A 23,816-nucleotide genomic window follows, 5' to 3' on the forward strand; every position below is an offset into this window, starting at 1 on the left:
TTGATATGTGATGATGCATTCTTATTCAATGTCAATTCTTTAATACGGTGTCTTTATTTCTTGATTACTGAGGGTCATTTGCTTTGCTCTCTTTTGCTTATAAAATACTAACTAGGGTTGTGTGATACTAGAGCATTCTCTCACTATCTCCCACACAGCCTTCTGTGCCTCTGTGCTCCCTTTTGTGGCTGCATTTTTTCTACAAGATATGAGCACTCTATCTACTATGTGGCAATGACAAAAGGAGCTTAAAGAATTTGAGACCCTTAATGCTTGAGGTTTCAACAGAAAATAATTTTCTCCTTTTCAGAAGATGAAAAATGTATTTTACAACTCCAGAAACTATTACTTCATTTCTCTACCTGATGAAAAATGCATCACAGAAATGTTAGGACAGATCATTTCTGCCCTGAAGATTGCACCGTCATGTGTAGGTGTGTGTGTATGTGTGTAGGTGTGTGTGTAATTGTAATAGAATAAAGGACATAGGGTGTGCATAACAATGTCAATGTGTTATAAATGTATTAAAATTATTTTTTCTAGATACTGATACACTTTGTTTTATACTTTTCAAATTGTTTACTTAATCTAATAAAAAGTAGTATCTTTTAATTATACATTTCTATAATTCTATGGTTACTTTTCTCATCATTTTTAGGTTTACACGTTTTGCTCCTCTTTTTTTTTTCTTCAAAGAACCAGATTTTAGATATATGTATTTTTTTGTTCCTTTTTTTTTTTTTTTATTTTCCAACTCATTTCTTAGTGCTTTTAACTTACCAGTCAGTCCCTCTCTTCTCCTTTTTTTTTTTTTTTTTTTTGGTTTATACTGGGCCCAGATTGCTCTAAACTTTGTGGATTTCCCTTTTATCTGCCTGTATGTGAAGCTTAGTAGCAGATGTGACTACGGTTTTCAGATTAGCTCCCTGAACTTTCCACATCAGATGGAGACTTCTCAATTATGAGGATTACTACCTGTTTGTTATTGTTTTTCCTTGGGTCTTAGAACTGTTAGAAGTTTATTTGCCTTCCCCATTCCTTCCACCTAATTGCTGACAATCAACTGGGTCTTTTTGCTTTTGGTAAGTTGGTGCCATCCATTTGCATACTGGAGTTCTTGGGAGATGCCTTGTTATTCCTTTCTTCCAGATGTAGTCCGTCTATCTGTAGAATTTATTGTTTTGTTTGTTTGCTCATTTGTTCATCCTTTTGCTCATTTTCTCTTCCTCCTTTTTTTTCTCTTCTGTTTTTGTGGAAGGATTAGGCGTCTTCAAAAACTATGAAGCTGCCACCATCTCCCTTTGACTTATTTGTTAAATGATCACTCTGACTGATTTAATAGTGGGGATGCAAGTCCAGAATGGCAACTGGGTTACCAGTTACACAGCTACTGTTATGGTTCAGGTGAGAGATGATGGTGGCTTGGAGACTTTGAAAGTGTGGCCAGAGAGAGCCCCTCTTGAGGGTCAGCTTTTGAACTGAAACCGGAAGGGTGAGAACAGACACATGAAGAACCAGGAATAGAGCCATCCGGACAGACTGTAGTATAGGTGGGTGGTGGTGAACTGAACCATGAGCAGTGGAGACAACAGTTCAGGGAAGACTAGAAAAGTAGGTATGATCTAGGTCATGTCTGTCCTTATTACCTCTGAAGGTTTTAAATACACTCAGAAGCTATTTCAGCTCACAGTCTATAGTCTACACAAGTAAGGCAATTATAATAGGAATAGAATGAAAGAATGAGGCAGCTGTCTGCCTTCAGCTCAGGTCATGATCCTGGGGTCCTGGGATCGAGTCCCACATTAGGCTCCCCACAGGGAGCCTGCTTCTCCCCCTGCCTGTGTCTCTGCCTCTCTGTGTCTCTCATGAATTAATAGATAAAAAGTCAAAAAAAGAGAGAGAGAGAGAGAGAGAGAGAGAGAGAGAGAGAGAGAATGAAAGCATAGCCAAATAGAAATATAAGAAACTCACTGTTGTACTAGAGAGAAAAGAACAATAGCATTTCATTTGGGCTTTGGCATCAATCTTTTTCGAAAAATAAATATAATTTGATTCATTGAAGAATAAGTATGACTTTGGCAGATGGGGAGAAAGGCAGTGAGTGCTTTCCACCGTTTTCAGACTGAGTATAACTAGTTCCAATGAAGAGTTTGCTAGTGTATTAAACTATATTCAATAAATAAATAATCTTACACTCTCAATAAGCATACACCTTCCCCCCCAAAAAATCAAGTTAAAGGATGCCTGGGTGGTTCAGTGGTTGATCATCTGCCTTCCACTCAGGGTGTGATCCTGGGATCCTGGGATCGAGTCCCACATCAGGCTCCCTGCGGAGAGTCTGCTTTTCCCTCTGCCAGTGTCTCTGCCTCTCTCTCTCTGTGTCTCTCATGAATGAATGATTGAATAAAATCATTAAAAAGAAACATCAAGGTAAAGTATGTTTTTTTATTTAAGATTTTATTTATTTATTCATTCATGAGAGACACACAGAGAGAGAGGCAGAGACACAGGCAGAGGGAGAAGCAGGGTCCAAGCAGGGAACCAGATGTGGGACTCAATCCCAGGACACTTGAGATCACACCCTGGGCCCAAGGCAGGCACTAAACCACTGAGTCACCCAGGGATCCCAGGTTAAGGTGTGTTAAATCAGTCCTCACCAATTCTATAGTCATGGATGATATTTGATTATCTCAGGGAAATCTGAAGACAACAGTCATATTTGTGTTTTATTTTGAGAATTTAATTATACAAAGAGCATAAGGGAAATTGATTAAGTTTTCAAAAAGGTAGATATATCATCTTTGCTTCGGGAATCCTTTACATACTAGTAATCACAATTAATTGGTGAAGATATTGACTACCTTTTATTGGCAGATATTATAACAAGACTTACGATCAATAAAAATAGTATCTACAACTAATACGTGCTAAATGCTTTATACACATCATCTCACACTTCACTCTAACCATTTCAAATAGGTGATATTATTATCTCCAATTTGCAGATGAGTCCACTGAGGTTCAGTGAGGTTCAGGCTACATTCAAAGACATTCATCTGTGAAATTGCCAAAGTGGAGTCACACAAAGTTCAGCTGGCCCTAGAGGCCAAGTCTTTGGTATAATATTCTACTGATAAAGTCACTGTTTTAGTGACTGCTTTTGAATTCTGTGTACTGGCAGTATTTCTAACCAGATATTTAAAGACTTTTTCAACTTCTTTTCACGGGATAAATTTTATTTTCTGGACATTCCAAATCAGGTTGAAATTTCTTTCCAAATAAACAAAGCATATTAACACAAACAGAGATGTGTTTTCAAGGTCTAATTTACTCTTTTTGGGAGTGCTTTTCATTTTAGTACAGATTATTCCGTTGTGCCAATAAGATTCAACTCTGTTGTGTGGTTGTTTAAAAGCTAGTTGCATGCCATTTTAATAGAAGCCTTTGTATAATGTTGTTTGTTTCATTACTTTCAGATTAGTTGATCAACAACCTGCAACACAACATTCAATTTTGTTCCCTGTGAAAATGTTCAGGCTAATAAGTTTCATACGTTGCAGTTCAATTTATCTGCCTATTAGAAGAGGTCATTAAGTAGAAGAAACCAGCTTTTAGAAATAATGAGTTTTTCATTTACTGGTACAGGCATTTTCTTTAAAAAGGCATCATTAATCACATAGTTAAACCACTAATTAAAAATGTTTTACTTTGATTTGCTTTATTTTCCTGAACTACATTAAATACCAGTCTGTCATGTGGATGGCATGCAAAGATCAAAGACCTCTGTGCTCCCACTTGTCATTAAAATATTAATAATAGCTCTGCTTTGCACTTCTTTTGTCACATGTGCTAGGGTATATGTATGTGTGTGTATGGGTGAGAGATTCTACTCAAGCCAACACGTGAGATATTTTTCACTAACAGAAAAACCACCTTTCAAAATATATATCAACTATAGAAGCCAACTAAATATACAAAATGTATCAAATATAAATATTTACCTTATAGTTACTAGAATTTCGCTTTTATTTCTGTTGGTGTATTTTGTTGGTTTAAGTTAAAAAAGTTTATTTCCAAATGTCTTGTTTCACTTGGGTTGCATTTTTTAGAAGAATTAATATAGTTCTTTTTCTAGTTCTATAGAACTTTTTCTAGTTCTTTTTTTAGTGAATTGGGCTTATCACTAGATGATAAGAAACAGGATGTTTTGGTAGAAAAAACAACAGAACAGAAGCTAAGAGACTTGTTCTTTTTCCCCCATCTGCCACTAACTAGCTCTGCAACGCAGATCACTGAAACTCTCTGGGTCCGAACTTTCCACAGTTGCAGAATGATAAAGCTCATAATTTTATGTTTTCTTCTAGATTTAATGCACTATGATGTTAAATTATCATTGTGATTTTAGGTTAGGAAATGACATTTGCAAGAATATAGATATACAAAATATATGTTCTTTCCTCATATACTGTATTATTTTATAATGTTTTATATTATGCTATTTGATCTGAAGGTTCTGAACCACTGGATTGAAGTTCTGTATTGAATAATGAAAACAATAAAAAAACATGCCTTGGCATCACCTTTTTTTTTTAAATTAAAGACAAAACTATGGTACTGTATCAAATGTTTTACATAAGGTAAATCTAAAAGCACAGGCGTGACTATTTACTCAGGACTGCATTGCATGCGGGGTTAATAAGACCGAAGTTTGCTAACACGACATATGCACTTCGAAGTAGAATCTCATTCTTATTCTCTTTTTTGTATGTTGAAATTGAAAGCAGTTAAGAAATATAACCGAAGGTATAAATAGATCACATTCTAAGCTCTAATTTATTTGAAAATGTTACCTAATTTTAGCTTAGTAGTTAGATCAATAGTTAAACCACCGTTGGCTGGTGAGCTAACAAAAGAAACCATGGCAACAAGTGACACAGGGAAGTAGAGCGGAGCAGTCTACACAGCAACAGACCGGTTATTTACCTATTGTTTTTTTCGTTTGCTTTTTTTCCTTCCTAAACATTTCAAATGTAGAGACAAGCCTGGGTTTTGGAATCAGAGCTAGTTCTATTTGGGCAAATTGATCAAGTTATTATAGCTTAGTGGATCTAATTTTCACCATTGTGAGCTGAGGATGGCCGTGTCTACCCCACAGGGATGTTTGACAGTTGAAAGGAATGCCAACATTTATTCAACAGTGTTCACCGAATACCTGCTATTTCCCAGGCACGGCAGTAAAGTGATGAGTAGGAATGGCAAGGCCCCTATCCTAAAGGATCTTACAATCTTATGGAGACAAACAATATGCAAGAAGTAGATATACGCATATCCGGTTCCTTGAAGTGATAATTACCAGACACATACATAGAGCTTATTAAAAACTCTTAGATGCCTTACCCTTTTGTAATAAAGCTATTCATCTAGTGCTTGAATATGCTGTATAACATATTCATGATATGATTGGTTAGTATTTTCTTGAACATACAGTAATTAAGAATTTACCTCCCAAACCAAACCTATTTATTATTTGGGAAGCACTGACTGTGTTTTCAGATGATGCTGAACCCGCTTCATCACCAACCAGTCCTCACTGTACAGGAGAAACATCCATATGTTGGAAGATCTAAAACTCTCCTCCCTGACATCATCTCATCTCTAGGCCAGCACCCTGGTTCCTTTCATCATGATCCATAAGGTACGTTTAGAGCCTTCAATTTTTTTTTACTGTTCTTCAGTTTTTCCATTTCCTCTTAAAATCAAAACTCCATAAAGCTTCTGACAGGGGAGGAATATAGTATGCTTAGAAATCTGAGGCTTAAAAAAATTAAATAAAAATCTGAGGCTAATTTTATCTTTGTGTTGGAGTTTTTTTCCATTACTCTAGTCTAAGGTTACACACACTATTTTGCTGGTCAGTTAATACTACTGTGATTTATTTAGGTTACCATTAAAGTTCTTGACATTTTTAGCATTTTATTTCAATTTTTAGTCTTTTTCTTTCTTTCTTTCTTTCTTTCTTTCTTTCTTTCTTTCTTTCTTTCTTTCTTTCTTTCTTCTTTCTTTCTCTTTTCTTTTCTTTTCTTTTCTTTTCTTTTCTTTTCTTTTCTTTTCTTTTCTTCTTTTCTTTTTTCTTTTTCCCTCCATTCCCACTCCTTTTCTGGAATCTGTAAATGTAGTGTTCTGAAGTCAAATTCAGCATCAATGTGCCTTTTCAGAAGATGGATCTGGAAATGTGTAGTTTATCATTCTACATCTCTGAATTGTGTTGTGTAGACGCTTGGTTAGTTCATGCTGAAATATAACTTAGTATCCTTTGGATGTGGTTGTCTCAATAGTTACATATTTCCTTACTTGCAATTTATCTATCAATCTAGTCCAAAAGAATGTCAGAAAATACATGTGTCCATGTCATCAGAATGTGAATGGTTTGATACATGTGATAGTGTTTCATTTTGGACTTACAAAGTCTAAATGACAAAGCATTGATGGAAAGTCATTAAATATGTTGGAACCTTGGTTTGGTTCCCCAAAGGTTATTGGATACCTTTAATAAAAATATAATAATATTGTTATATTCTTACAATTATATATAATTATATGTACATACATTTATGTATGTGATATTATATATTACCTATAATTATGCAATATTAAGGAATATATACATATTCCTTCTGAGAGATGTGGATATTTTTACTTAAAAACAAGCTCACTTTTTTATTAATATATTTTCTTACCTTAATGGTATACACTGTGGAATAAACAGTTGTCAATTAGTGCTATGAAAGGAACTTTCTTTAAGGCATATTACTCAATTTGTTTTGTGTTTTCAGAATCTTAACTACAGTTATTGTTTGATAACCCATGCTCCAATTATCCGCAAACAATATCTGGATTGTGTATTATTTTTTATCTTAGCATCTTGTGAACATGACAAGAGACTCATTGAGGGGTCTCTGGGTGCTCAAACGGTTGAACTCTTGACCTTTGATCTCAGTTCAGGTCTTGATTTCAGGGTCATGAGTTTGAGCTCTGTATTCGAGCCACACTGGGCATGGAGTCTCTATTAAAATTTTTTTTTTTAAAGATTTTTTGAGTCCCAAGAAATTTAATTTTAGAAATAAAATATATTCTACTTAGTTATGTAAATTGTATGAGTAATACAAGCATAATTTATATATAAGAACAAGTGATATATTGGGAGTTCTGACACAAGATTTTTATTTCTCTTCATTAAGAAATTGTCAGCCAGGGCTACTGGAAAGTTTTGCTCCTGTTCTTTACCTATATGATCAAGTTTTCCCTGTGCTGGCATGTGCTGGAAGAGCTCTTCCTTAGATCAAGGTTCTTACAGTTCAGTCTCTGCTTCTGCATCTGCTCCAGTGACTTGGCTCAGAAATTTTGCTTCTTCTGATCATTTCTGGGCTGTGTGCCCCTTCCCGCAGAATTAATTTTTCCCTAATGTAAGGACCTGAAACTTAAAATGAGTCTTTGGGGTCTAAGAACTGTATTGTGGTCTCCATTGAGCTCTATTTCATTCTCAGCTGTCAGCTTACATTGTGCCCAAATGGTGTCTATCTCACAGTGGCAAAAAGAGGAATTTTTAAATACTTTTGTTGGTAAAAGGGACTTCCCAATTTAGGCTCAAGCTTGCAACGTCACCCACTAAACAGAATTATTGATATAGTGGCACAGCCAATGTAGCAGTATTAAACATACCTTCCGGTGATAATAATTTTAGAAAAGTTTCCATGCACTAGTGAGATATTTAGAAAATTACTATTTGGCCTGATTTTGCTTCCATTGGAAAAATATTTAGTAATACTTAGTAATTAGAGCAATTTTCTCTTTTGTTCTGGTCCAAGAGCCATGGCCCAGAAACTCAACTAGCATTAACACTCATTAAGCTTGTAATAATTCTATATACTGTTCATCTGAAAGTTGAACGCATATGATTCAATGATGACACTCTCTATGCTCTTAATTTAAAATTATATGTGACATTTTTCCAATTCCTTGGAAATTCATTTAAGATATTTTCTCTAAGTTTAATTTTTAGGGTTTTAATCAAAACTTTTAAAACTAACTTTTTAAAAATTTCGAAATATAGATTCACATGTAATTGTTAGAAATAACAGAGAGATCTAATGTACTCTTTACCCAGTTTCCCCAATGGTAGCACTTGGTAAAATGATAGCACATTATCCCAACCAGGAAATTGAAATTGATGCAGTAAAGATACATCACGACAGGGATTCTCCAGCTGTCCTATAGCTACATGCACTTCCTTCCTGCTCTCCTCACTTTCATCCTTAGCCCCTAGAAATTATTAATCTGTGCTCCATTTCTATAATTTTGTCATTTTGAGAACATTGTATAAAGGCAATCATATAATACATAATCTTTTGTGGTTGGAATGTACTCCAATTTTTGTTTTTGTTTTTAACACTTTGCCCATCAAATGACATATGAGCTCTAACCACTTTGAGATATGAAGAAAACTGTTATGAACCTTTGTTTTTGTGTAAAAGTGTCTTAATTGCTCTGGGATAAATGCCCAAGAGTATGATTGCTGGGATGTATGGTGGTTGCATGTAATAGTCATTTCCATTTTTACAGGTACAACCATAAGGTAACACCTTAGTGCTGAAAATTATGTAGGAAAGGCTTTTGTAAGTTGAATTTTCATAAATTAAACACTAATTTCAAAACCATTGCATAGCTATGTATTTGGAAAAGTGAAGAATGAATAGAAACACATTAATGATAATTATTCCAGTTATTAGCTTTATTCTGTAGCTCCCTAAGTGCTAGCTTCAGTGTGAATATTGGCTTTTTAATTGTGGCTTCAAATTGATTTTTATAGTAAGTGCTCATTTCACATGAGTAGTAGTTGGAGTTAATTATGTGTCACTCTGTCACTCTCTTTCCCATTCTGACAATTGATTATTATCCCGTCCTCAGGTGTTATGTCTATAAAGCAGTATGGAAATGTGTTTAGACAGTTAAGTTTTGTTCTTTTAAATCAAAACAAACTTTCGCTTTCTTCTTCTTGGCATTGTGTCATATCAACACTAAAGCGCTCAGGAATACAGTGAAGAAGGTAGCATAGAAAGGCCTTGGGTGGTTCAATTGTATTTTCTGATTCTTTGGCAAAACTTGTCTCAGGTCACAGACCTAATATAATTCTTGATAAAAACAGATATTTGACTCAGAGTTGTTGTTGTTATTGTTCTGAAGATACCTATTAGTGAGACGTAGATTTGATGACAGACTCCATTGCCCTGGCTCATTTAATTAAAGGACTTCTGTAATTTTTAAGCTCTCTAGATTGGAGTAGACTTTTTAGTGTGTGCTGCTCAGTTTTTTCCTTAAATATGCAGAAATATATTTTATATAGTTGTGTACTTTTATTCTAAGTCTGACTACAATGCTATTTAAAATGTAATATGTTTTAGTGCTTTAAGATAATTTGATTTATTTACTGCTTACGTTAAACCTTTTGAAAAGGACAAATTAATTTGCTTACTGAAAGTTCTGTTATGACCTACGAAATCACTATAATTAAGTCTAAAATTCTCTAAAGAAAAGCATATGGAATTAGCACCTGAGTGAAATTTCCACTGCACAAAATGCTCACAGCATGCCATTCATGATTTCCAGCTGATTTTAGAGTATGAGTGTGGCACTCTTTCTGTCTGTTTGTAAAACTGAAATAACAATTTTCTGATCAAGCATAATATCATGGGCTATCTTCTGCATCATGTTGTTTGATGCATTGGGAATGACATTAACAGACAATAGAAACAAAATTATTATTTATAAGGCTCAGGTCATGATCTCGGGGTCCTGGGATTAAGCTCCTTGCTCTGTGGGGAGTCTGCTTCTCTGTCTCTGTCTGCCTCTCCCTTTGCTCATTCTCTCTCTCTCCCTCTTTTAACTTAATGAGACAGGTGAGAAATGAAAATCACATCCCAATCAATCAAGTACCGTAAGCTTTCCCTTTCTAAAGAGGTTCCTAAAGGTATGTGTATGGGGGAGACTCAAGGGAAAATAATGCTTTTTAATCACTAGCTAAGGGCATTATATCCAAATCTTAATCTTGTTTTCTTATTGTGGGCTAGTGAGTGGAGCCATGTGTACAATATCAAGGACATTTTAGCTTATGACTTAAATGATGGTATGATGCCAGTTATGAAGCTGACCTGAGCCTCATTGTTCCTTTTCCTCAGATGCATCCCAAACAGCCTCCTTAATGAAAGGCCATCTCTAGACTCTGGTCTACCAAACCAGCTACACTGATGTGAAGAAGAAGGTGAGAAGAAACAAGCAAAATAAAAAAGAGAGAAAGATCCAAAAGGAGAAAGCAACTGTAAACTCTGCTCCCTTGTTGGCTGACTATGGATCTTTGTGGATTCCATATTTTCTTTCATGATAGAACATGTCCTTCTTGAGAGTCCTCTGGAATGGAAGACAGAAATGATGCTTTAAACTCCCATAGGCAACAAGTCATGTAACCAAGGAAACTACAGATCACCTCATTCAACCCCTCTAATTTTATAAATGGTGCTTGAAATTTAGGGAGTTTTACCTGTTTTTCCAAGTTCACAATGCTTTTCAATATTAATTCACCATGCTGCTCAGTTCTGATATTATTTTTCCAAATTTTCTTACTCATTAACTGACTGAGACTCAGTTCTTAAAGAAAGTACATAATACAAGGTCATTAAAGTTATGTCTTAAGTTCCTCAGAGAAAATCTCCAGACCCACCTCTTGGACCTGGGCACTAACCAAGCCATCTCACACTCCTTCACAGGTTTTTTGAGATTCAGATCATTCCTTTTCCAAAACGTTTATCCTTTGTTCTGTTTCTCTAGGCTTCTTTCCTCTCACAACTAGCAGTAAACTAGAAAACAATCTCTACAAACAAAAACAAGCATAATACATTTTACTGCTAATTATTATGATGCAGATTATGGAATTAAAAAAAATAAAAATCATAATTCATGACAAGTTATAGGGATGCCTGGGTGGCTCAGTGGTTGAGCATTTGCTTTTGGCTCAGCATGTGATCCTGGAGTCCCGGGATCAAGTCGCATACCGGGCTCCCTGCACAGAGCCTGCTTCTCCCTTTACCTGTGTCTCTGCTTCTCTCTCTCTCTCTCTCTCTCTCTCTCTGTCTCTCATGAATAAATAAAATCTTTTAAAAAAAGAATCCAATATTCTAAAACAAACAAAAAAGCCCAAAACCAAAAAATCACAATCCAGTGAGTCTCAGCATTTAGTGTATGTGAGAGTTACCCAGGATGCCTGTTCAAAATTGAGCCTTTAATCAGTGCTCCAGAGTCTGAGGCCCAGAACTTTGCATTTGAAATAAGACCTTCCTCCACTGACCTCACAGTAGCTAGTTGGTTCTTTTCTGGATAATATTCTGGCAAAACTTTGAGTAATATCGTCTTTTTCTATAGTAACTGAAAACCCCTCTCTGAAGGGGTGATTCTTGAAGCCATGAGCTATGTATGGCTCCTAAGTAGCCTCAAGTTAGGTTTGGGTCATGAGAACTACAAGGTCTGATGGAATTCCCACTCACTTCCAATCTTTTTCTCTAATCACTCCTCTGGTCATTGTACTCTGTTATTATCATCAAATCTCATTTTCTTCCCCCAAGGAGATTATTTACTGCTTTAATTTCTTTGCCTCTCTTACTATTTCCATTTGTTTATGAAGAATCTGAAACAGGTGATCTCTAAATACCGTCTTGCCCCTAATTCTAGAAAAGAATGACTCATAGCTGACAGTCATGAAACAGATTTGACTCTAGCAGGAGGTCAGAAATTTCCAGCCCTACAGGGAGAGAAGAACCATACATAAGTAGTGGTACTGCTTTAGAAGGAGGGAAGTTTTTATTTCATTCATCAGCAGCCCCTTATAATTGCTATGTCATGGATTACCCATATCGGAGCTTCATTTGGATGATGAGATACAGAGTTTATGTCTAGAAATATATTTATAAAGCATTTTATAGGATTTATTTTTTTTAATTTAAATCTATGTGAATAAAGTACAGATTTATTGACTGCAGAGAAAAGACACAGATGGCAAAATATATTCAGCAAAATGCATTAGCATAATTAAAATTAGAGCTCAAACTCTGAGTGTTTGGAAGGACATTTTCAAGTGCCCTGATGGAGTATTGAATAAGATTACAGTGGTTCCCTAAGACTGTTTGGATATATGTGTGTGCAGATGGGGAGGAAACCGATTATTCTGCAACAGCGTCTGGAAGGCACTGTTCACATAAGATGAGTGGAGTCAGCATGCTGATGTCCTCTACTGTCCCAAATACCTTGCGTGACTAAGGATTGCTCCACTCCTGGTTCGACTCATGTTCCCACTGTGAAACACTGCAGGAGATTAGCAATTCTTCTCTCCACAGAACTTACTTGCTCTGATTCAATGTTCTTTAGAAAAAAATAGCTGAATCATGTCTTTCGGAGTTTGTTTTCTACTGTGAAAAATGTATGCACGTGTATTCTATTTTTCATTACACCAACCTTGTATCTTTTATGCCATTTAACCATTGCAACTCAAAGGGAGTAGATCTTTTGTTAAATCCGCAACACATTAGCATGTTAATCTTTGGATATATGGAAAGAGACAATTTGTTTTTCATCTTTTGAGTAGGTATAGCAGTACATTTTTGTTAATGGTGAAAATTCAGGGGAGAGGTGTGTTAACCTTGCCGGGATGATGTAAAGTTTGAAGAAGTTATGGACTAGGGGGACGGGTTCACTGGGAGGTGGACATTAAGGAGGGCATGAGATGTAATGAGCACTGGGTATTATATAAGATTGACGAATCGCTAAATTCTACCTCTGAAACTAGCAATACATTTTATGTTAATTAATTGAACTTAAATAAAAAAATAAGCCTCCCCCAAAGAAAAGGAAAACAAAGGAGCTATGGACTATCTCCTATTCACAGCAAAGCACCACAGTTATTTAAGTTTAATGTGAAATTCAAGTAACAAAAAGAACAAAACATACAGTAACTGCTGATGGTCACAATCATGGATATGGCTAATGTTAAAATTTAGTGAAAATGTAAATAATAAATAAATACTGTATTCTCAAGGTCATATAATGGGATGATACTATCGTAGCTCTTGTAATATACTTACTGGTAATATCTCGGAGCTAACTTGTAATACTCCTTCTGGACTATGTGATAAGCTCTGTATTGGCAGGCACAAGATCATAATTTTTGTATAGAGTTTTCTTAGGATGAAAAAATAGCCAAATCAAGACACAAAAAACAGTAACATTCTCCATAGCAGTGCAGTTCCCACACAAGATGTTGAATGGATAACCAAACTGTTATTGGCTCAATTGATAACTTTTCTCCAAGAAGGAGATGGGTGGAACCTCCTCCAGTTTCCCTTACAGGAGAAGATGTAGATAGGACTCGTTAAAAATAGTCAAGAAAGGTTGTTGCGAAACCTAATTATTGTTGGAATTTTGCAGTTTATATCCATTTCAAAAGTCCAAAGTCATAATATTATACCTAAACAATTCTGTATTTTTACCATTGAGTTCCCTTTTGGCATAAAGAGTCATTCCACCCCTTTCACCCATGTATTGAGTGACTGTAATGATTTTTGTCGCATTAGGAATCAGCCAAAACTCTCCAGACAAAAGTGAAAAAAAGCATAGCATCTGTGGCTTCAAACTTGTCATATTGGTACAAACAAAAGCTATTCTGTTTTTATTCAAAGATATTTGTGAAGACAAAAATGAGCCGAGAGCTCACAAGATTTAGTTAATATTCAATCCCTATGGAAATAGGTGATCATTACAAAAGTGTTCCCAGGGAATAACTGGCTTAATAAAAAAGGTAGAGTCACTTTTAATGCCATACTGTAGATTAGTCTTTTTGACTCTCAGGCAAAATATGAACGCTCCCTTTCTCCGTTTCCAGCTGGTAATCATTAATATGCATTTCTCAGAGAAAGCGACACTATGCCTCTTAAATCTGTGTATTCAGATTTTTCATCCCAGTTAAAAGAGCAGAATGGAGGTACTGTAGGCTGCTTTATATTGTCCTGCACTATTTCCCTCTCCTCTATCACCCAATAAAAAGAAAATAGAGGAGCAAAATATCTGGCATGAATCACTGTGGTATGGCTGTGATATATCTTTATTTTGTTCTTATGTTTTAAACATGAAATCCTCAGTAAAAGGAACAGTCCCTCCAGTGATGTGAAGTGTCAGCACTTGGCATCAGCATTACTTAACTATATTGGGTCTAGCCACTCATCCTATTTGTGGTATGCTTTCTGTTTACGCCGGATGATTGGAAGAGAAGGCCAATTTCATGTAATTTTATTCCCTATGTATTTACTTGAGAGAGGATGTATTGATATAATATGGTTTCAAACAGCTTTACTATTAAGCCTGATTTTGAGAATATCTTTTATTTTTTAGCTATAGCTTAAGTAGAAAATGAAAAGACCATTTATTTCAAACCTTGTACGTGCGTACTACTTCATATACATTATTTCATTATTACTTAAACTTACTAGGTTAAGTATTATCTCCCTTTTACAGATGATGAAGCTGAACGTCTCAGAGAGATAAAATTAAGTGCTCAAGGTCATCCATCAAGTAAATAGTGAAAAGAGGAAACCCAAGTGCCTGCCTGGAGCCCTTTATTGAACTGCAGCTGGGTACCTTACATTTGCCATTTGAGGTCAATGTGCAGATATTCTGGAAAAATGACCAGCTGCCCTGCTTTATCCAGGACTGAGGAGTTTCCCAGGATGTAGGACTTCCAGGGCTCACACTGGGAGAGTGTGGGGAAAACCAGGGCCATTAGGCTCCCTAGGCCGGGAGTGCCAAACCGAATTACCCCTCCAGCTTCTAAAGACGAAAATTATTCAGTCAATTAAAAAAAAAAAAAAAGTCTTAAGATTTCACCTGGCTTTCCTGAAAGCACCTTGAATACTATCTACCAATCATGCCCACTTTCAGGTGTTTTTGTTTTTGTCTTCTTAACTAAGCTATACTGGGTGCATGGTTCTCTGAGAATAGGAACAAAGACGTTTCCTCCTTACATAAAAAGCCATTGATATGAGCATCTCTCTTTCTCTCTCTCTTTCTCTTTCTCTCTCTCTGATTCCCAGTGTCCTCTTGCTATGTTGATGGAGACTTTTGTCGCTATCTATCTGTAAGGTTATATGGGTATATGTAGTATTTCAATAAATGAAGTCCTTTAAATATTGATGATATTTCTGGTTCACCACCATTAATTTTGAATTTATGTCAGTAGCAATAACTATTGGTAATGTTAAATCATCCACAGTTTCTCAAAAGGAAAAACATTTCTCAGCATGTGGTCTCTTTGATTTAATCATAATACATGGTCTTGAGACAGTGACTGTAACTGGTATATACAGAAATGGAAAATAAATTGCCATGATAATATTTCACATAGTAAGGCCTTTCTTCTTATTTTGAATGCAAAGTATAATCTTTTTTTTTTTTTTTTTAAGAAGGAGAGATACGGGGAGGGGCAGAGTGAGAGGGAGAGAGAGAATCCCAAGCAGGTTCCATGTCCAGTGCAGAGCCCAATGCAGGGCTCAATCTCACAACCTGAGATCAGGACCTGAGCCGAAATCAAGGATTGAATGCTGAACCAACTGAGCCACCCAGGCACCCCACAAACTATAATTTTCTAAAAGTACTACTTGTGTTCTGGCTCCATCTCATAGAAAAGGTAGTTAAATATTTACTGACATAAAACTAGTTTTTCATGTGGCCCAGAACATTAGAAAACTTAAACCTGCAACTGCAAATTGACCATTTTCTAAGGTTGTTTAAATAACCTGGGAATTCCCAGATAACATTAAGAAGAATTTTATATATCAAAGAATAAAGAAGACTTGGGCTTTCATCAAATTAGCTTTTTAATAATAGAAATGATCTGCGAGGAAGCTTACTATGTAGAAAGGCTTCTGGTTTTCTGATTTGAGGTGGTGCTGTTTATTATGATGAGCTTTGGATTTAATTTTCAATGGGCACAGTGCAGATATCTGGGATATACATTCGTTCAGTTAACATTAAATTACAGCCGTGCCATGGATTTGCGATATCCAACCTATCAGATTGTCATTAACATTCAATAACAACAAGAAAACTATTATAATTTTTTTATTACGTGAAAGCAAAGGCTTCTTACTCCAGGTGTTTGCTGTAACCAATAAAAGCATAAAAACTCCAGCTATAAAACAAAATTCCATCAAGTCCTTCAATAGTTCATGTTTATAGACCACTCTAATTAGTGATTAAAAGCAAGAGTCTCCTCTCTACCACCTCCAAAACATTTCCTTCTTTTCTCCAAACATTTCCTTATTTCACTCGTAATATTGAATAAAAAATGTGTCTGATGTTTTTCTGACCTTAGGGAATAATTTAAGGGTAGTGCAAGGAAACAAGCTGATAGCTGGAGCAGATGCAAAGTAAGTGAGAACATCTGTCTTTATTTCCAGTAACTTTAGAGCCTTTCATAAAACTGAATGGCAGGCCAGCAGATCAGGGACAACGGTTGTCAGCAACTTCATGTCAAGCAAATAACCACGTATGTTATCTAAGATCTTTTAATGGGACGATCAATTTTCACTTTTAATTAAATGGGAAAACTCAACCTCTCAATGAAAAAATTTGCTCCGAGAAATACACTGCTAGAAAAATGGATCTTAATTGCCTTTGCCCACATGGCCTCCCAGAATGCGAAGTGAGTTTCGCTAAATCTCCTAAGTGAACTGTCTTTATGTTTATTGATATGTGTGTGTGTGTCTGTATAAGATAAATTACATATTACATATATGTTTACATATTCTATGCATACATAAAATATATCTAATTTATCTGATATATTGCACATATGTTTTATTTAAAGCCTAAGGTCAAAGCGATCTTGTTCCATGTATCGCATTCTCTGCATAATTTCATGACCCGTTGCAGTAGAAGGTCCCTTGGCAAAAGGGACCTGAATTGTAACATCTCTGATCCATAGATTTGGGGCACTCAGGGTCACTGCATATATTCTCCACGGTTAAACATTTGCACTATCGAGCTTTTAAAAGGACATTGTAGGATGAAATAGTTAGCAAGAATAGGCACAGAAAGAATTTTTTTTTTCATCCTTCTTGGCCTAGCAGGACTCATTGGTATTTCTTGACTCAGTCTGGAGGACAGAATATCCATAAGCACTATTTCAACTCATATTGCAAAGTATGCATGAAGCCCCTTTGTAACACTCGGTTTCTGCCTTGTAGGGACTCCATAGTATCTGAATACTTCTCTGTACTTTTTGATCATTGTTTTGTGATCCGTAGCATTATCTGACCTCTTGCATTTTTCTATCATGTAGTCAGTAGCCTGTGTAATCAACACAGAGCCACCCTGCCCCTTGGTGATCAGTGATAAATCTATCCAGATCTCCAGTTCCACAGCCGGGCAGGTCAAGGCCCTCTCTCTACTTCTCCATGATTCACCTCTCACTTTTTTCTTTGCTTCCACTTCTGAGACACTGTGGATGGCTGAATTCTACCTGAGATCGTACTGACTTATTAAACTTTACTCTCCACTCCTTTATCTCCTAAACACCAGATATCTGGGATACACATCAGATCACACAAGCCCAAGGAAGACTTAAGGGGCAGAGGGCAGGAACCGTCACCTACCGCATGCTCAGTCTTCCATAGTTCTGATACTTCAATTTGCTCATACCCAACCCTTTTCAAAGACCTGTTTGCTGACAGAAGACCCTCTTAGAACCTTGAGAAATGTGGACCACTTCTTCCATTGATAACTAAGCCAAAAGCCCTAGAATTTTGATGAATCAAGTTTTCTCCAGGGTGAATTAACTTCTCTTATTGATTAAACTATCACACATCACAGGCAAATGTATTGTTAGTAGACGATAAAACTACTCTGGGTGGACCTGGGTAAAGAGGACTTCCAAGTTTTTTCATATGCACTTTGGTGTTGCTAATTAGATAAAGGACAGAATCTGGTACAAAGATAGTGTCATTGCAACTCAAAAGCATCTGGAAAGTCTGCACGGGTGTAAACAAGGCTTCCAAGGCAAATCTGTAAAACTCACTGAAGGAGAGTTCTATGCTGAAAACCATACTTGTGAAAGCAGACGTCCTTGAAGGAAACAGAACTGAATGGTATGGAGGGAGGCCCAGGACACAGGGCAAGAGCCAACCATCTTACTGAGTTGAATGGGATTATTATTTTTAGTTAATAATATGATATCCTGCTTTCCCAAAAGTGCTCAGAGCATCTGAAAAATAAAACTGTGGGGTTTTAAAAATAAACAAATTATCTTATTTTTTTTTATTTTTTAGATTTTTATTTATTCATTCATGAGAGACACAGACACACACAGAAAGAGAGAGAGAGAGAGAGAGAGAGAGAGATAAGTGGAGACACAGGCAGAGGCAGAAGCAGGCTCCATGCAGGGATCCCGATGTGGGACTCGATCCTGGGACTCCAGGATCACGCCCTGGGCTGAAGGGGGTGCTAAACCGCTGAGCCACCCAGGGATCCCCATAAATTATCTTATAAAGTCATTGGTCCACCATACTCATCCAGATTATTTTGGATGGATGGATGGATGGATTGATTTATGATTATATTTATTTATTCATGAAAGACACACAGAAAGAAGAGGAGAGACAAGCAGAGGGAGAAGTAGGGTCCCTGTGGGGGAGCCTGGGATCATGACCTGAGCCTAAGGGAGACACTAAACCACTGAGACACCCAGGTGCCCCAGATTTAGAGATTCAAAAATAAATAAATAAATAAATAAATAAATAAATAAATAAATAAATAAATAAAAGCACTGACTCTAACAGGGGACTCTAGAAGGGTGTTCTTAGATCAACAGCATAGACAAGCACTTTGGGCTGCTCCTTCTACGTGCAGTTGCAAGAATGGCCTGAGGTACCAGTCCTGAGAAGACAACAAATGTGTAGGAAGGAAACCCACATTAAGATTGCTTTTGTTACCTGCAGAAAGGCACTCTCAGGTGTGTTTGCCTTTTTTTTTTTTATTAAAACAATTTTTTTTTTTTTTTGTAACTGAAATCTTTTCTAGCTGTTTTTCTTTTCTTGTATGGCTTTATGTTGTAATTTATTATAATTCTTTAAAATGTTTTATTTATTTTTTTTTTTTTTAAAGCAGGGCCTAGGGGCCCCTGGCTTGCTCAGTGGTTGAGAGTCTGCCTTTGACTCAGGTCATGATCCTGGGATCCTGGGATCAAGTCCTGCATCAGGGTCCCCTTGGGAAGCCCGCTTCTCCCTCTGCCTATGTCTCTGCCTCTCTTTTTGTGTCTCTCATGAATAAATAAATAAAATCGTAAAAAAAAAAAAGAAAGAAAAAAAAGTAGCCAGGGTCTATGCTCACTTAGTTTCAGTATTCAATCAAACAGGGTGAGGCTTCCCATTTTCAACCCAGGCAATTTGTCTTTCTTGATGCTCTTCTAAAATATATTATTTCTCAATCATTTTAATTACCAATTCCTTTGTGACTATACTGCATTTTCTCCAACGGCTCCCCATACTACCTTACTATACAGATGCTTTTCAAATTCAGGGCAGTCTTCCAGGAAGAGATTCTAACTCCTGATGTAACAGACCACAGTGAACACCACAAGGTGAGACATGGTCAGAGCTGGGCCATACCTCAAGGGGTCTATGAGAAAATAGAAGAGAAAGAGAGAGACTCCTGTTCTTGTGCCAGGGTCGATCCTGTGCGTGAAGGAGAAGCAACTCCTGTTTTCTTTTGCTTGAAATTTCCTGATTTGGCATCACAGTCTCTGTGGCAGAAGGAAACATCGCTGCTGATTGGCTTTAATGCCAGGAGAGAAACCACGGAGGCCCATAAAAGAAGAGAATTGAATTGTAGTGTTTAAATGTCCCCTGTATCTGTCTCCTTTGTCTCGGCCCTCCCCACTGGGACCGGAGTTCAGCAAAGCCTCAAAGAGCCAGCAGGCAACTCTGGAGTTAGCAACAGCTCTCTGTGACTCACACTGGGCGTTCTCTTTGTAGCTTACTAATTTAATAAATGATTCAGCCTGACTCTGCTGAATTGATAAGCCCCATGAGGTATTACAGCTCACAAGTAGGCAGAGGGATGCCTTTCTAATAGCTAAAAAGCATTGGGAGAATTTTCTGGGAAGGTTTACTGAAAACAACTTATCATCACATGAAGTCATAAACTTTTAAAACAATCATCTATTTCTCTTATGCTAGTAGTACACTTTACTGCATTCGCTTACTTAGTTATTTGAGAGTTTTCTGAGGGTGGGAAACATGTCTATCTTTCCATTTTTCCTTCAGGGCCTAGCAGAATCAGGGCCTAACACTTAGTAATCAGTTTATAGACCTATTTATCTGCCTATTTACATCAATGCTTATATTCATTCCCGTTTTGGTGTCCATTAAGCACTTATTATTCTGTTCCAGGTATTGCTATGCATCATACATAATTTAGGGTGTTTTATTCCTGCTTATCTACTGCAAAGCAGGCATTACCTCAGGGAGATTAGGCAACTTCCCCAAAGACACAAGGAGGTGTTGAGCTCCAGGCCAGATCCCATTTTCTGAACTCAAAGCCATTCTACACTGACTTCTGCACAGCGAGAGAACATCTACTCTTATTATTTCTTGATTAAAGACAGCATCATAGAGATTCATTGAAAGCCCACGCTCCCAATTCATTTTTCTAAAAGTAAGAATATGTGTAAATAGGATACACATATAAACATGAATAGCTACTATTTAACATTCTTGGATATTGGCCTCTCCTCACTCCTAATGCCCAAGTAGAATGTCATAAAAAGACTAAAGTCAAATAAGCATAAAAGAAAGGGGATTTGGACAGCAGGGAGACTTGATAATTCAATAAATTTCTGAGAGGTAGAAAGATGATGGAGAAATTAGTTGAAGAAGCGGCAGCCCTAGAAGCAGGAGGCCTGGCCCTGGCCCAGCTCTGTACGCACAGAGATCAGAAAGCGCAATATTTTGTCCCAGCAGCAAGCAAACCAATTCTACACAACTTTTCTTTGAAGAAAAGAATTGATTGGAGAAAAGTACTGCTGCCAGGCAGATATCCGAATCCTAGAGAGATGTGATATTTTGGTTCGCCCACCCTTGCTTGTCCGTCCCAAAGCAGGCAGCTGAACAGGGATGCAGGGCTTTCGGAGTCTAGATTCTGGAGGGAGTCCTAGCCAAGGAAATTCGCACAGCTACTCAGGAGTGGCAACCCAGAAGTCGCCACCTTTTTCTTTTTTAAAGATTTTATTTATTTACTCATGAGAGACACAGAGAGAGTCAGAGACACAGGCAGAGGGAGAAGCAGGCTCCATGCAGGGAGCCCAATGTGGGACTCGATCCTTGGACCCCAGGATCATGCGCTGAGCTGAGGGCAGATGCTTAACTACTGAGCCACCCAGGTGCCCCCAGAAGTCTGTTCTTAAACATGAATTGAAAGTGTAAGCTAAGGAAACAAAAGAAAAATAAAAAACAAAAATAAAAAACTGGCAATATGGTGAAGAAGAAAAAGGTAAAGGAAATGGTACATTTTATTGTGGGGTGGGGGTGAAAGCACTAGCTAGGATTTGAAATAAGAATAGAATTAAACTTTTTAGCACAAGTATCAACTTCATACAAAGGAATGAAAAACAAAGAGACTGAAAACAAGAAAGATGCCTTGGATTAAAAAAATCAACATAATAATGAATGCAGTTACCTAATGTGTGTGTGCATGTGCGTGTGTGTGTGCATGGCTTATGCACACATACATGTGGAGAATAAATGTCTGAAAATTTGGCATTTTACAACGATTAGGAACTAAATTTATTGCTTGAATACTAATTTAGAGTACTGTTTAGGAAAAACATTTACAAGTTTTTTGTTCGTTTTCCTTTTGGAAATCACACTAAACCATTATGTTAAATATTGTCCTGATTTCCTGTATCCAGATTTCTTCTACTCATTTCTGTGTCCTGGGCAACTCGTCCTATTGAGAAATGGCACTTAGTGGATGATACTGTCATTTAACAAATAAATCTAATTGACTTTAGCCATTAATATTCTGCCAATATTTAAAAACTCCTCTTTGAATATCACCTAGTCATTTTTTGTTGGCTCAAATTCTTCATGGACTTAGAATCAAAGCAAAATCTGACTATATCTTTACTTGCTTAAAGCCTTTCAGAGGTGCCTTTTTTTTCCCCCTACACAGGACCCTTGTGATCCGGGGCACTACCAAATTTTGTTACTATGAGTATTGTTATACTTTTGGGATGAAATAATAGATGACTTAAAAAAATAGTCTATTGAGGCTTCTGGTTGGTTCAGTCAGACTCTTGATTTCAGTTCAGGTGCTGATTGCAGGGTCCTGAGATCGAGCCCCGTGTGGAGCTCCAAGGTGTGGACACTGCTTAAGATTCTCTTTCCCTCTTCTGCTGTTGCATCCCCTATACGCTCTCTCTCTCTCTCTCAAAAAAAAAGAAAAATAGTTGATCTACATTCTTTAAGACACCTCTTAGGGTAGTCAAACTCCCTACACCTCCAACCACTGCACCCCTACACAGACAAGTGCCTACAGTGTTCCATCTAGAAAATTAAGTCATGTAAATGTTTATTTTGTTACGGACTCGACTCTGCGGTTTGACTATTAGGAGACGCAGTGGCCTGGTCACACTGTAGGGTAGACAAGAGAAATGCACACCTGAAAGAAGGGTTTATTATGCTTTGAAATGGCACGGAACAAAGGGAAAGAATATAGGAAAGAGAAAAATGCCATGAGTTAGGGAGAAAGAAAAGAAAGCTATAACCTCTGGTAACTTCATAATATTGTGCAGGGAAAGAAACCTTCCTTTCTATTATTTTAAATAATCTTCATAGCAGCTTTGTATACATAGTACACAGACTTCTGGTCCCTATATTATAAAATAGGAAGTACCTTGGTTTTTAAACAGTGGAGCAATAAGATAAAACAATGTCAATAGAAGAGTTTTTCTATGCGTAAATTAAATAGGGATGAGGTAACGATGAGGTTCATGACAAGAAGTTATAATTATAAGGAAAATTAGGCTTTAGATAAAAATGCTTTCTGGAAAATACTGCACTAAAGCTATCACTCCTTTCTACCCTCACCACATTGCTAGAAATGGGATAGCATTTTCTTTTATCACTCTTCTGACCATAAAATTGCCCTACTTCCAAACTGAAAAACAGTTTTGAAATTTCTCTCTCCTCAAATTTGGCCCAAGAAAATCATCCAAGTTTATGTGCAGAGATTATTTATCTTGACAGAATTCTCTAGGCTAGGTCAAACTTTGTGGTTTCTCTCCTAGTTTTCTGAGATTTCAAATCTCTTGATTTTCTATTAAAAATAATCTCAACTTGAGATCCCCTTGTATATTTTTTTAAGATTTTATTTATTAATCCATGGGAGACACAGAGAGATGCAGAGAAAGAGGCAGAGATACAAGCAGAGGGAGAAACAGGCCCCATGCAGGGAGCCTGACATGGGACTCAATCCCAGGTCTCCAAGATCACCACCTGGGCCGAAGGCAGGTGCTAAACCGCTGAGCCACCCAGGCTGCCCAGATCCCCTTGTATTTGTAATAAAAATTATATCCAGTACTTTTAATATGAATAATATTTACCTTAAATTATCAAAACATTAGTGCTTTGCATAATTTTTTCCTAGTATTTTTCTCTTCCCGCCGTTCT

At 36.9% G+C, this 23,816-nt stretch overlaps 1 long non-coding RNA gene across 1 annotated transcript; it reads left to right on the top strand.

The window, feature by feature from the left end:
* The first annotated feature begins 4,926 nt into the window (after window positions 1-4,926).
* On the top strand, window positions 4,927-15,004 carry LOC140602250 (uncharacterized). Its single transcript, XR_012005223.1, has 3 exons — window positions 4,927-5,695; window positions 10,233-10,315; window positions 14,608-15,004. It is a non-coding gene; the product is annotated as an uncharacterized lncRNA (long non-coding RNA).
* The last annotated feature ends 8,812 nt before the right edge of the window (window positions 15,005-23,816 follow it).

This window comes from Canis lupus, chromosome 13, assembly GCF_048164855.1.
Source record: "Canis lupus baileyi chromosome 13, mCanLup2.hap1, whole genome shotgun sequence".
Classification (NCBI taxonomy): domain Eukaryota; kingdom Metazoa; phylum Chordata; class Mammalia; order Carnivora; family Canidae; genus Canis; species Canis lupus.